The sequence below is a fragment of the Hemitrygon akajei genome, chromosome 10 (assembly GCF_048418815.1).
Source record: "Hemitrygon akajei chromosome 10, sHemAka1.3, whole genome shotgun sequence".
NCBI lineage: Eukaryota > Metazoa > Chordata > Chondrichthyes > Myliobatiformes > Dasyatidae > Hemitrygon > Hemitrygon akajei.
The window spans coordinates 134,535,413-134,550,946 of NC_133133.1; the positions used below are offsets into that span (position 1 = coordinate 134,535,413).

Here is a 15,534-nt window from a genome sequence, read left to right on the forward strand (position 1 = left end):
GAAGAGCATTGCGGGGTAAGTATCTAATTAGGGAGGGTTGGAAACGGGAATGTGTCGGGGAGCCGGTACAGAGAGGCGGGGTTGGTTCATGTATCGTTGCCTCACACTGCGACTACCCCAGTCCGGGACACTCCGATGCTGATGCAGCCGACGAGCTGCTGCCGCAGCGGGTGGACAGGCCGAAGCAGCCCCACCCCGCCTTTGCACCACAGCGCGAAACTGGTTGGCTGCCGTGTCCTTGATTGACAGCGAGCTTGATCAATTGGGGCCGCCGCTAGCTTGGGACCAGCTGTCAATCAGGGGCGGAGCGCGAGGCGCTGAGAGAGCCAGGGATCCAGGTGTGCTGCACGGAGCTGAAGCGGTCGGTGTAGAACCGGCTCTCGGTAAGTGTAATGGAGAGGGTGTCGAGCAGCCTGTTAGAGAAACTAGTGGTATTTTCCATTTTCACGGTTAAAGCTAGTGGATCTACTGCAATTTGAAAGCGTGTACCTCTGATCATTTCATTCTAATCGCGCTCCTTTTTTTGTCACTTGAGTACCGCTTGAAAAACCTTCAAAGTTACACGTCGGTTAAAACTACAGGAAAACCCATCAATACAAGGCTTTTAAAATCATTCGTTTTCATTTAATTCACTTTGTTAAAATTGCAGAAAATGCGGCGTCCCACCACCAAGGTGACGCCTCGACTGGACGCTGCAGCGAATCTCTTAAAATAATCTTGCATTCCTGTCAGAATAATTGCTGCCTTTCTTGAAGGTTAATAAATTGACATAACCCGCATATGAGATAAAAAAAATAATCGACAGTTAAAACATTTTATGCGATTATTTCAAAATTTGACGGAAAAACTCGGTCACGGACATACAGAGGTTGCACGTTTGTGTTATAAATATGTGTGAGACACAGATTCTCACTCGGGAGTGTGTTAGTATGTTAGTAACGCACTGGGTTTTGCTCCAGCACGCTAGAAGGAGAACGATTATCAAGGGGAGAGTGATCCACACATTTTAAAAGCAACCCCTTACATTGATGACTCTGTGTGTGCGTGAGATGGAGAAATAAATCCGGTTATTATACCAATATCTTTTAAAATGAGTGAATGTAATATGTTTTTCAATTTTGCGACAAATATTTACTCAAAAGTTTAGTCAGTATTTTTGATGTGTAGTTGATCAATGTTATTTGACTTTTCTGTTCTTTTGATTGACATTGTATTTCTAGATTCCATTTTCATGGAAAGGAAACTTTGAAAGTGGTATTTAAGGAAACTCTGTAAAGATCAGGTGCCAGGAATGTTGGTGATGGTGTTTGTGTTACTGAGACCCATCTCCATTTGCTGCTGCTTGTCCACTCTGTTGTACTCCACCCTTCAGAGAGTAAATGTACATTTGTCTTTCACCATCTTCTCACATTTGAACCCTGATTGCTTAGAGTTAATTTCAAATAAGCACATTTGGGCTGTGTATTGATGGGTGTGGTCCAAGAGTTGACTATTCTCACAATTACAATCTGCCTGTTGTTGACATGGGGTATTGGGTGTCCTCTAGCTAATACCAGGAATCCAAAAGGAGAGAAAGGTATCAGGGTTGTTTAATACAATGAACATGAAAATATATGGTTAGGTGTAGAGGCTTTGCCCCTTAACCAAATTCTGAATAAGTCAGGGTGACACAACAATTAAGCTGCTGCCTCATGGCTCTGGGGATCTCATTGAATCCCTGACCCCTGTTGCTGTTTTAAGAGTTTTGCGTATTTTCCCCTTGGCTGTATGGGTTTCCTCTGGATGCTCTGTTTTAACTCTCAATCGTAAACGCACACTGGAGGGTTGGCTGCAGTAAATTACTTCTTGGTGTAGATAAATGGCAAAAACAATCAAGTGGGAATTGATGGGCAGATGAAAGAGAATTAAGCTGTTGAGCTGTATTTTTAAAAAAAGAGGGAGGGAATGGCAAAGATGAGATTTCCCTGAAGCAAGGCAGCATGAAGCTAACTGGTCAACTGGACTCCTTTTAACAAATGTATGCTGTACACTATTGAATGAAAATTCAGGGGCAATGAGAAAATATTAGCTGCATAGATAGAAAAAAATCTTAAAAAAGCAAATATATTTGCAAAAGCTGCATTTTACCAGGATTAGAGCTGACCAGGATTTGATAGCAAACCTCAACTATGTTGATCAGCTTTTGATACTTGCATAGAACACAGCACAGTATGGACCCTTCAGCCCATGATATTGTGCTGAGCACTCTAAGATCAATCCAACCCTTCCCTCCCACACATCTCTCCATTTTTATTTCATCTATGTGCCTATGTGCTCTCTTAAATGTCCCTAATGTACCTGCCTTGACCATCACCCCTGTCAGTGTGTTCCATGCACCTACCATTCCATGTATTTTTTTTTAAAAAATCCTTCCTCTGAAATTCTTTTCCCACCTCCTGTACTTATCTCCATTCATCTTAAAATTACATCCTTGTATTAGCCATTTCCACCCTGAAGAAAATTGCCTGGCTGTCTACTCAATCTTGTACATCTACATCAAGTCACTTCTCATTCTCCTTCATTCCAAAGAGAATAATTCCAGCTCGCTCAACTCATCTCATAAAGCATGCTGTCTAATCCAAGTATCATCCTGGTAAATCCCTTCTGTATCTTCTCTAAAACTTCCACCTCCTTCCTATAAGAAGGAGACCACAACTGAACACTGTACTTCAAGGTAAGAATATGGAGGGAGGGGAAGGAGTGCAAGTTGGCAGGTGATTAGGTTCACTCAAGTTCAACCTTCCAAATTGAATCACTTCATACTTCTTCTGTATTGAGCTCCATCTGCAACTTTTCTGCCCCCTTTTGCATCCTATCCATGCCCTGTTGTAACCTACAAGATGACGCCAAGTCAATTATAAAAATCACAAAGAGCTGGGTTCCGAGAACAGATCCTTGTGGAATACCACTGGTCATTGACCACCAGGCAGAATATGGTCCACTGCTATCTCAGTCTGCCTTCTGTGGGCAAGCCATTCTGGGTCAATGTCACCAAACTTCTGTGGATCCCATGCCTCCTAATTTTCTGAATAAACCTTGTCAAATGCCTTACTGCTTTAACTTCAAATTTGTTTTGTCACATCCTCAAAGACTTCAATCAGGATCATGAGGCATGAACTGCCCCTTACAATGCCATGCTGACTATCCCTAATCACCCTGCATTTCTCCAAATGCTCTTAAATCCTGCCTCTAAGAATCCTCTGCCACAGTTTGCCCACCACTGATGCAACACTCACTGGTGTATAATTTCAAGGGTTATCCCTGTTCCCTTTCTTGAATGAAGGAATAACATTTGAACTTTCCATTCTTCTTGTACTACTCCTGTGGCCAGTGAGGGTGCGACGGTCATCACCAAAGTGCAACAATCTCTTCCTGTAGTAACTTGGGGCAATCCCATCTGGCCCCGGGGACTTGCCTATCATAATGTTTTTCAAAAGTCCAGCATATCTTCTTTCTTAACATCTACTTATTCCAGCATATCAATCTGTTCTAGTGGTCCTCAGATTTGCCAAGTTCTCTCTCACTGGTGAATGCTGAAGCAAAATATTCCATAAGGACCTCCCTCCTTTCACTGACTCCAGGTATATGTTTACCTTTTTATGCCAAATTGGTCCTATCCTCACTCTAGTAATCCTCCTGTTCTTCATGTACTATGTGTAGAATGCCTTGAAATTTTCCTTAATTCTACATTCCAAGGACTTCTTTTGTCCCTTCTAGCTTTCCTAGCTCCATTTTAAGCTCCCTCCTGGCTATCTTATAACTCTTAAGAGCCTTGTCTGATCATCACTTCCTTCTTCTTGACTGAATCTTTCACATCTCGTGTCAACCATGGTTCCTTCATCCTCTCCCTGCCTCAATGGGACAAACTTATCCAGAACCTCATGCGGGTGCTCCCTAAAAATATCCACATTTCAGTTGTGCATTCCTGTTTTATACTCCCAAGTTCCTGACTGAAAGCATAATTCCCCCTTCCCCAATTAAACGCTTTCCCATGCTGTCTGCTCCTAACATTGTTCAAGGCTAGGGTAAAGGTCAGGGAATTATGGTCACTGTCTGTGAAATGCTCACCCACTGAGAGATCTGAGACTTGACCAAGTTCATTGCTTAGTACTAGATCCAATATTCCTCTCTTCTTGTTGGCTTGTCCACATTGAATCTTTCCTGGACATACCTGACAAATTCTGCCCATCTAAACCTTTTGCACTCAGGAGGTGGCAGTCAATATTAGGGAACTTGAAATCACCCATGACAACAATCCTGTCATTTTTCCACATTTCTAGTATCTTCCTCCCAATCTTCACATCAGTGTCTCTGTGGCTGTTGGGGAAATACTCCCACTAGAATGATTGCTTCCTTCCCGCTTCTGGCTTCCACCTAGTGGACAGTCCTCTCTCTCTCTCTGCAGTTGTGATACTATTCCTGATTAGCAATGCCACTCCCCTACCTCTTTACCTCCCACCCTGTCCCTTTTTGAAACATCGATACCCTGGAGCATCCAGCAGCTGACGCTGTCCTTGTGACAGCGAAGTCTCCATAATGGCCACCACATCATAATTCCATATACTGACCCATGCTCTGAGTTCATCACTATTGTTCCTGATATTTGTTGCATTAAAATAGGCTCATTTCAACCATGCAGTTCACTGCTATTATGCTCTGTCCATTGCCTATCCTTCCCCACTGTCTCACTACACACTACACCTACCTTTTCAACAACTGCTTCATCATCTTATCTATCAATCTTGTTCCCATCCTTCTGCCATACTAGTTTAAACCATCCCCAACAGCTCTAGCAAACCTGCCTGCAAGGATATTGATTCCCTTCAAGTTCAGCTGGAATCCTTCCCTTTTGTACAAGTCATACCTTCTCCAGAAGAATCCCAATGATCTACAAGTCTGAAACCCTTCTCCCTGCGCAAATCGTTTGGCTAGACATTCAACTGTCATATTATCCCATCCTTGCCCTCACTGGTATGTACACAAGCAGCAATCCAGAGATTACCATCCTTGAGGTCCTGCTTTTCAGTTTCCCACCTAGCTCTCCATTTTCTCTCTTCACGATCTCATCACATGTTCTATGTTATTGGTATCAATATGTACGACCACTGGCTGTTCACCCTCTGCTTTTAGAATGCTGTTGTCCTGATATGAAATACCCTAACCCTGGAACGTGGGAGACACATACCATTCGGGAGTCTCACATCCAAGAAATCTCCTGTTTGTTTCTCTGGCTGTTGAATCCCCTACCACCACTGCTCTCTTCTTCCCCATTCCCTGCTGAGCCACAGAACCAGACACAGTACCAGCGGCCTGGTCACCATGGCTTTTCCCTTGTATGTCATTTCCCTCCACCGCCTCTCCTCCCACCAACAGCATTCAAAGTGGTATATCTGTTGTTGAGGGGAACCTCTGTACTTTAGACTACCTGGCTAATCCCTTTCCCTCTCATGACAGTCACCCAGCTACTTAGTTTCTGTAACTTCAGTGAGACTGCCTCCCTATAGCTCTTCCTGTTTCACTATTTCATTCTCCTAAATGAGGTGAATGTCATTCAGCTCATTTCCCTAATATGGTTTGTAAGGAGCTGCATCTAGATGCGCCTTTCACAGATGTATCAATCAAGGAGAGTGGAATCTCTCGGGGATCTTCCATGCCTTGCAAGGGGAGTACACCATTGACTGGAGATCCATTCTGACGACTCTGAGTTGGCACTAATAAAGAAAGAAATGCAAACTCAGCAGAAACCTTAACCTAGCCTCTCCCTCTCTCACCGAAGCCTCTTCAGACAAAGCCTCAGTTTCCCACTCTAATTCTGTTCTGCTCCAATAATGGCTGCTCCACTTAAAAATAACTTCTTTTTACTGGCCCGTGCCAAATACCTAATTGCCCAAACAATCTCAATGTCTGCAGAATATTTTGACAGACCTCGCTTTTTAAATCTGGTGGTAAAATCTATCAATAACTTCCTGCATTTTCAAACTCTGCTGGAAGTCCCAACAGGCTCTGCTTGCGTTTTAAATCTGGTGCTGAACTTCAAAGATATGTTGTTTAGTGTTTCTAGCAGAATTTTGGGGAAGTTTAGGATGGGGTATAACAAGTGAATTTGATTATTTGTGGTTGGGCCAAGTGTGGTCACTGTTTACAATGGAGAACCTGATCCAAATAATTCAAAACCTATCTAGGCTACTGTTCCTCATTATAGGGCTTAGGATTCCTGAAGGTAAAACATCAGCTAAAACAATCGACGGGGTGAGCACTGTGAAAGTATAATGTGAATTAAAGTAGAATATTGCTTATCATTCTCTTGGGCACCAATGGCATAGAATAGAAAAGCCTACAAAGAATTGGTGGATATAACCCATTTCATCATAGGAGAAGCCTTCCCCACCATACAGCACATCTACAGGGAGCTCTACCACAAGAAAGCAACATTCATCATCAAGGACCCCCACCATCCAGATCATGCTCTCTTCTGGCTGTTGCCATTGAGACGGAGATATAGGAGCCTTCAGTCCTCCAGCACCAGGTTCAGGGACAGTTATTGTCCTTCAGCCATCAGGTACCTCCACAATTCTCTACAGCAATCAGCATGTACTGGTTAAGCACAGGAGTACATTCAGCCAGAGACTCATTCCACCAAGATGTAACACTGAGCGTCATAGGAAGTCATTCCTACCTGTGGCCATCAAACTTTACAACTCCTCCCTAGGAGTGTCAGACATCTTGAGCCAATAGGCTGGTCCTGGACTTATTTCCACTGGGCATGATTAACTTATTATTTTTAATTATTTATGGTTTTATATTGCTATATTTCTTCACTATTCTTGGTTGGTGCAGCTGTAATGAAACCCAATTTTCCTCGGGATCAATAAAGTATGTCTGTCTGTCTGTCATAAGGGCTCTACAATTCATGCTCTCAGTAATATTTATTTGTTATTTTTGTATTTGCACACACAGTTTGTCTTTCCACATTGGTTGTAAGTCATTGTTTCTCTGTGGTTTTTCATTGATTCTATTTCTTTGTTCTACTGTGAATGCTTGCAAGAAAATGAATCCCAGGTTTGCATATGGAGACAATATCTGTAATTAGGTAGTACATTTACTTTGAAATTCTTTGAATCTGTTTTAAATTCTCATGGCATATGAAAACTATACCTGTGGATCTCACCAATCTCAGAAGAGCCTCATCTGCTTCATGACACTGAAGCATTTGATGCTTAGCATCAGCACTGATATTTCATTAGACAAGCAAAGAAAGGATACTCTGGATACTTAATTAGAAACAAAGATACTCAAGAAGTCCTTTAAGTATCATAAAATATTTTTCCTCTCTCCACTGGTTTTCTTACTCACTTCTTAATTTAGCCCTTAATGCCGCAATGTGACTTTGCTCATTTCATTTTAAATTATTTCTGTGTCTATCAAATATTTGGTTTTGCTTTTTTAATTAAATAAATTAAGAAGAGTCATTGGACTTTGATTTCCCAGTTCTCTCATTTTGACAGCCAACATTCCTAAATGTTAAACATGCATAATGTTTAATAGTCCTAAATTTTAAGCTTAATGCATACATTCCTGCAACAAAACAAATATATGGTCTCACTAACCTGTAAGCTTAACTAAGCAATTGCATTTGATAAATCTCCAGTTTTCCATGCAGTAATTAGATATAATGGCCTAAAAGGGAGTCATCAGTTAAATATTGGTCTCTCCTGACTGATTAAAGAGAACTATTTTTTTCATGCCAGTAGTATGTTCCACATTCCCAGTTTGTCCCAAAGTGCTCTATAGGCAAGGAAATATAGTTACAATTATAACGTATTAGGAAATTTGTGCACAGTAATCTCCCACAAAGAGCAATTGGATCAATGACGTGTGTCTTCAATAATGTTGGTTGAGGAATAAATTTTGAACAGGGGACAAGGGAGAAGCCGAAAGCAAAAGAGATATCTTTTGCATTTTATATCAAAACCAAAGGTGGAAGAAATTGCTGTATTGCTGGATTTGGAGAGGACTCTAGGATAGAAAGAAAAGATTTGAAGGTAATGGAAATCTGTCAAACAAGACTGGTGTAGTGATTTCATTGGTAAGTCTTACTCTACATATAATATTGGTCTGTGCTGTTAGAACTTCGGAGATGGCAAAATTTGTTATGGAAAGGAAGTTTCCTACTTCCTACTTTCAAATCAGTTCCACCCCAAATCTCATGACAATGAGATGTTTTCTTTTTAAACAGTAGCTATTATTGTATCATTATAGTCAATACCCAGCAGCAAGACAATAGATGTTGCTGAATGATTTTGGCTTGGGGAAGGGATTGTATTGATCAGTAGGAACATTCTTCTGCTTTTCATGGAATATTTCCCTGATATCTGTTATACCCATGTGGAAGACCAGATGTGGACTTGATATAACTTTTTTTCAGTGAAAGATTAGTCTATGCAAGAAACATTTAAGACAGCTCTTGGCATGCATTTGAAACCCCTGACCCTTGTGCAGGTGGATATGCTAACATCCTTCAGATTGGTGTTTTGGGACTGTATATAACCTGCTGGTTTGTAGGAACGGGTGAGTTGAGGTTCAAAGGTGGAATTAAATAACAGATTAGCTGTCAGGGGAAGAAGGACCAATGGTACTTGGGTTCATTCAAGTCACCAAGCTTTAGATGACATCTCTTCTCGTGTCTTCGGATCTAGGATAGCATAGGGTTCACTGTATTCATTGGCTTATAGACTAAGGGATTATGGATGGAATTGGTTTGGGCATATGAGGATAGCATCTTATTGTGGAAGTGAAGATTGTGTTTTGCATAGACAAGTCTGATAAAAGGTAAATTGTAGGAAGAGAGGATGCTTGTGCGGGGTGGGTGGGAGGAGGATGGTGGTATTCAGGGTAAAGTAGCCATGGTGCCATATGAGTAAGAATTGCTGCATTTGCGGCATGAGAAAGGCTGTTGTGAGATTGTGTATTTTCTACACTGAAGAGCAGGAACTGGTCTTTGCCAGGACCAGAATTCACTTTGATCAATGAAGGAAGGGCAAGGTGGAAGTGTATCTGGAATGGAGCTGTGACTGATGATTCATTGGTATAGTTATAGGGAAAGGGTTGTGACAGTTGTATGTCAGTGTGCTATTGATAGATCCATTTGGAACTTCATCCTGCTTTAACAGAGGCACCATGGCAACATAGTATTTGGTGCTCATCTGTCTGGGGACCCAGGTTCATCCTCGACCTTGGGTTTTGTTTGTGTGGCTTTTGTGTAGACTTTCTATGACTGCATGAGTTTCCCTGGAAGCTTTGGTTTCTCCTCACATCCCATCAAAATACCGGCAGGCTAATTAGCTGCCAAAAAATATCTCTTAGTGTAGATTAGTGGCAAAAGCAGCAAAGAGGAGTGGGTGATCATGTGAGGGAGAGAATAGGCTGTAGGGGTATAGGGAAATAAGTGAAAGAATGGGACTAATGTAATTGCTTTCTTCAGTGCTGGTATGGACCCAGTGGGCCAAATGGCCTTTTTCTGCACCTTGCACAGTGGATCTTCATTGAAACGTTAGACTTGCAGGTTAATCCTGACTTTTGTTCTCTGTGATTCGCAGTTTGCAAGGATTCATAAATATGCAGTCTAGGCCACCACTGCGTGGTTATGCCCTCTCTAACCTCAGCAGCATGAACAGTGTACTGCTTTTGTCCATTCTCAAGTTCCGCCCACAGCTGCCTGCAGGGCCCACAGAAAGAATGACTTGCATGTCCACAATGTGCCTTGAATGCATCATGGCACTTCACAGTGGTAGTAAGAGAAACAGAAATATATAATGTAGGCAGAGAGTTTGGGTTGAAGAATTGTGAAGAGAGTACAACGGAACGTGTCCTAAATGTAGTTTGCCATTGATGTTTTGAAAAGAAAAGGTACATTAGATAACTGTATGAATGGGTGAAGCCAAATAGCTTATTGAGATGCATTGCCTATTTAATTGGATCCTGTCTGAGCTATTACCATAGATTCCGGACTACAGAGCGCACCTGATTAAAAGCTGCTGGCTCTAATTTTAGAAAGAAAATCAATTTTTTACTTGTACAGGCCGCACCGGATTTTCGGCCGCAGGTGTCCCACGTTGTAATATGAGATATTTACACAAAGATATTACACGTGAGGATTTTTTAACTTTTAATTAAATCCATATGGTAACATAAACAAATACATATTGCAAATGCTTTTTTTCGAACCGTGCCTGTAACGCGGCTACTTTTAAATATACGTTGCGTATACTTTTTTACTGAACAACATTCCAATATTTCCTAACGACTGGTAAAAAATATATATACTGCAGCCTACCAGGAAAAGTTATTGATCGCCTTTAACTTAAAAGCAGCGTTCGCTCAGATCCAATGCCGCTCGCGTAATGCCGCTCGCCCCCCTCCTTCCCGTTTATCGCAAACTGGCATTTTTCCCACAAGACACGGCGAAACCGGGTGTGACGTCATAGCATCCCGCGATGTAGTACAGAAAACAAATATAGTTAAAACACTTCTAACTTTAACTAGAAAATGAATTACTAAGCGAAAATATTATAAACTAAATAACTGCCATAAAGGCAGCACAATGCTTTTCTTCGAGTGTTTTCCATGTTGATGAGGGTGAGTACAAATGACTGATTTACAATAATTTAATTGTGAAAGTGCGCTTGATTTATCGTACAATTTCATTGGACCTCTGTGAACTACTCATCAATTTTATTGGTCTACTGTTACGAGGCAAAATGTTTTTGGCGGCATGAAAAAAATCATGCATTAGCCGCACCGTATTAAAGGCCGCAGTGTTCAAAGTTGTTCAAAATGTGGGGAAAAAGTAGCAGCTTATAATCCGACATCTACGGTAGTTCACTTTCAAATCTTATATATGGTACTGTGCAAAAGTCTTAGGTACCCAAGATTTTGTATATAAATTTTGTTTATTTTTGGTCTTCTGCATTAGTGTGTCAGTAGAAAAGAGCAAATTTTAGATTTCCAAACATTCATTTTGCAAAATGAAGTTACAAAGAATTTTTTTGTATTTTGTTAAAGGAAGTAACTTAACAAGTAATTGATGAGTTTTCAAATAAAAACTTGATTAATCAAAGATATCAAACAGGTGCTAATGATCAATGACATAATGAGTTGAAGGAACTAAACTGATCAATTGAAACAGAAATGGGTGCAGAAAGAATCAGACTGGGTGAAGGACAACTGAACTAAAAGGTGAGAGTATGGCAGATGTGACAGTGTAACAGTTTAACCTTCAAATCATCAATTCATACATCATGGCAAGAGAAAGCATAGCAACGAGACACAAAGGTGGTCATCCTGCATCAGCAAGGTCATTCCCAAAAGCAGAAATTTTGCAGCAGACAGGAGTTGCAAGGTGTGCTGTCCAAGCTCTTCTGAAGAAGTACAAAGAAATGGGCAAGGTCGAGGACCAGAAATGCAGTGGTCACCCACAGAAATTGAGTGCAGCAGCTGAGAGATACATCAAACTGGTGTCCATTCTAAGTTGAAAGAAATTCAGCACTGAACTCTCAGAAACCACTGGAACCCAAGTACACCCCTTTACAGTCCGGAGAATGCTTGTCAGAAGTGATCTTCTTGGAAGAGTTGCTGCCAGAAAGCCATTCCTCCAAAGTGGAAACAAAGCAAGAAACTCACCTACACACAAAGCTACAGGGACTGGGGTGCTGAACAATTGCAGCAAGTGCTCTGGACTGACAAGTCAAAATTTGAAATTTTTGGTTCAGACAGAAGGTAGTTTCTCTGTAAAAAGCTGTAGGGTGCAACATGGATGAGTGCCTGCAGCTACCAGTGAAGCACGGTGGAGGTTTCCTGCAGGTTTGGGCTGCATTTCTGCAAATGGAGTTGGTGATCTGATCAGAGTTAATGGAATCTTCAATGCTGAGAAGTAAAAGCAGATTCTCATACATACCATCAGGAAGGTGTCTGATCAGTCCAAACTTCATTCTATGCTGAACAATAACCCCAAACACACGAACAAGGACATAAAGAACTATCTTCAGTGAAAAGAAGAACAAGAAGTTTCCCCAAAAGATGGTATTGCCTCCACTGAGCCCTGTTCTCAACATCAGAATCAGAATCAGATTGAGGCTGTTTGGAATTACATGGAGTGACAGGTACAAGTGAGATAGCCAAGGTTTACAGGAAAACTGTGGCAAGTCTCCAAGATGATTGAAACAACCTACCAGCTGAATTTCTTATGAAACTACTTGACAGTGTACCTAAGAGAATTGATGCAGCTTTAAGGGCAAAGGGTGGTTACATCACACCAAATATTGATTTGATTTATTTTTTTCCCACTGGTTTTTGCTCTTTATAGTAATTTTTTGATATTTAAGAACTTTTCATTTATTTTGAAAGCATCTTCACTTTACATCAACTCTTATTCCTTTGAATTCCAAATAATATATATTTTAAAAAATATCTTCTTCTGAATCTCTTCTTGCCTCATCCCAGGAATCAGTCCAATGAAGTTTACACAAGATAGGTGACCAAGACCAGGTGTATTCTCTCCAAAGCTCAATTTTATCACAGCAAGACATCCTTGTTCATAAACAATGTTTATTTGTCTAGTTGCTTTGCTTCCTTTCTTCAACTTGTTTTCCTACCTATCTTGATATTGTCAGCAAATTAAGATTAATAATACTTGGACACCTCATGTATGCCATTGATTTGGGTTGTAATTGGCTGAGCCCTGAAAATGATATATCTGATAGTATGACAGTAATGTATTGAAACTTGGAATTTGTCTGTATTCTCTTGTGCCTATCTATGCTAACATTTTTTCCAAGTACATTACTTTAGAGCACTTATTGAAAACTTTCAAAAATCACTTGGTAGAACAACCTTTTAACCTAAAGTAAACTTGAGTGGTTCTTTTTAATGGTATTTTGGCAATGTAAAATCATGCTGACTGTGCTTATGTAGTTTTCTAGCTGGCTTGTTACCATTCCCTTCAATAATAGATTCTTGAGTGTATTCTGGCCTGTATTCCCTGCTTATTTACTTTTTTGAACTTTTTTTGTAATCCTTGCAATGTACAGAATGTTCAGGTGTCTAAATTGGGATCAAGATCCAGAAAATCAAAACCAATGCAAGATTCAGGACTGTTTAATGTCATTTCCAGTTTACAAGCGTAAATGAGAATAAAATAATTGTTACTCTGGATCAAATGCAGTGTAAAAAACACAATGAGCTAAAGAACACAATAATAAAAAAACAGTTAAGTGTAAATACATAAGATAGCACATGTATTTATATATAGAGTGATTGTATCTTCATAAAGTGATGCTATGCACAGGGGTGTCTATGGATAAGGTGACTGACAGGAACTGATAAAGTTCTTTTTCTTTTTCAATCTTTTTATTAATATCAAAATAATAGATATAATATTGATACAGAATTATTGGGATTACTTTGTTAATGGTTAACATATATAAATATATATTCAGTTAATACAAAAGTAATAAACCTCCCAAAATTGTTCAAGTACAAATGTAGTATACATAGAAAAAAGGATTAACATATCCAAAAAGAAAAAAAAGAAAAAATATATACCCCCCAGAAAAACTGATCTAGACAATACTAACCAAAAGCTAAGAAAAAGAAAAGAACATGGGCTATTTGTAACATCAAAAAAGAAAGAACCATTAGTGTCATTAACTCCAAAGCTCTCTGCATATATTAAAACAAGAGAATAGGTTTGGAAAAAGATCAAATCACATCAAATGAAAGTGTTGAATAAAAGGCCTCCAAGTCTTTTCAAATTTAATGGATGGATCGTATATAACACTACCGATTTTTTTTTTTTTTTTTTTTTTTTTTTTCCCCCCCCCAAGTTTAAACATAATGTAGTTTGAGAGAACCAATGAAATGTGGTGGGAGGATTAATCTCTTTCCAATTCAGCAAAATAGATCTTTTAGCCATTAATGTAAGAAATGCAATCATCCGACGCGCTGAAGAGGTTAAGTGATGTGGTTCAATCATTGGTAAACCAAAAATTGCAGTAATAGGATGAGTTTGTAAATCAATATTCAATACAGTTGAAATAATATCAAAGATATCTTCCCAATATTTTTTCAAAGAAGAACATGACCAAAACATATGGGTTAAAGAGGCTGTCTCAGAATGACATCTATCACACACTGGACTTATATGAGAATAATGAGCTAATTTATCCTTAGACATATGGGCCCTATGCACTACTTTAAACTGTATCAACGAATGTTTAGCACATGTAGAGGATGAATTAACTAATTGAGGAATTTTTCCCCATTTTTTTGATAGGTAAACTAAGCTTAAGTTCCCTTTCCCAATCATTTTTAATTTTATTAGATGCATCTGAATGAATTTTCATGATTATATTGTAGATAGTTGCTATTGTACCTTTCTAAAAAGGATTTATATCTAAAATTTTTCCAAACTATCCATAGAATATAGATAAGGGGAAATAGGAAGGATGGTATTTAAAAAGTTTCTTACCTGTAAATATCTAAAGAAATGGGTTCTAGGTAAATTATATTTGTTAGATAATTGTTCAAAGGACATGAAACAATTATCCAAAAATAAATCACAAAATCGTAATATACCTTTAGTTTTCCAAGTCAAATAGGCTTGGTCCATATAAAAAAAAGTTAGATATAATAGGACTTGCTAAAATAAATTGATTCAACCCAAAAAAATTTCCAAAATTGAAACCATGTTCGTAAAGTGTATTTAACTATTGGATTATCCAATTGTTTATACGGTTTAGAAAGAGCAAAGGGAATCGAAGTCCCTAAAATAGAACCCAGTGAAAACCCTTGTACAAATTTACATTCGAGATTTACCCAATGAGGACTTGAAGTTATATCCAAGTCCCATAGCCAAAATTTCAAATAGTGGATCTTGATTGCCCAATAATAAAATCTAAAATTCAGCAGTGCCAGACCACCCTCCTTGTAAGACTTGTGTAAGTATCTTTTACCTAGCCTAGGATTTTTATTCTGCCATATATATGAAGAAATTTTAGAATCAACACTATCAAAAAAAGATTTCGGAATAAAAATTGGTACCACTTGAAATAAATAGAAAAATTTAGGTAATATAATCATCTTGATAGCATTGATCCGATCTATCAATGCCAAAGACATTGGTGACAAATTGGTAAATAAATGTTTAATCTGATCAATTAAAGGTAAAAAAGAATTAGCCTTAAGTAAATCCTTATGTTTTGTTTGTAATTTTAACCCCTAAATATATAAAATAGTCGGTAACCAATCTAAAAGGTAAACGTCCATAAATTGGAACGTGCATATTTAGAGGAAACAGTTCATTCTTATTAAGGTTCAGTTTGTAACCTGAAAAATTACTAAACTGAGCCAACAAAGATAAAACTGCAGGAATGGATTCCTCAGGATTAGAAATATATAATAGTAAATCATCTGCATATAATGATAGTTTATGTATCTCAT

The 15,534-nt window shown here is 39.1% G+C and overlaps 1 protein-coding gene across 2 annotated transcripts in view; it reads left to right on the forward strand.

The window, feature by feature from the left end:
• Positions 1-233: 233 nt before the first annotated feature.
• The window catches only part of LOC140734701 (contactin-1-like), a 715,399-nt gene continuing 700,098 nt past the window's right edge, over positions 234-15,534 (forward strand). For both annotated transcript variants that reach the window (XM_073059025.1, XM_073059024.1), the window contains exon 1: positions 234-383. The gene's annotated coding sequence lies outside the window, so the exon portion shown is untranslated. The remainder of the gene's footprint in view (positions 384-15,534) is intronic.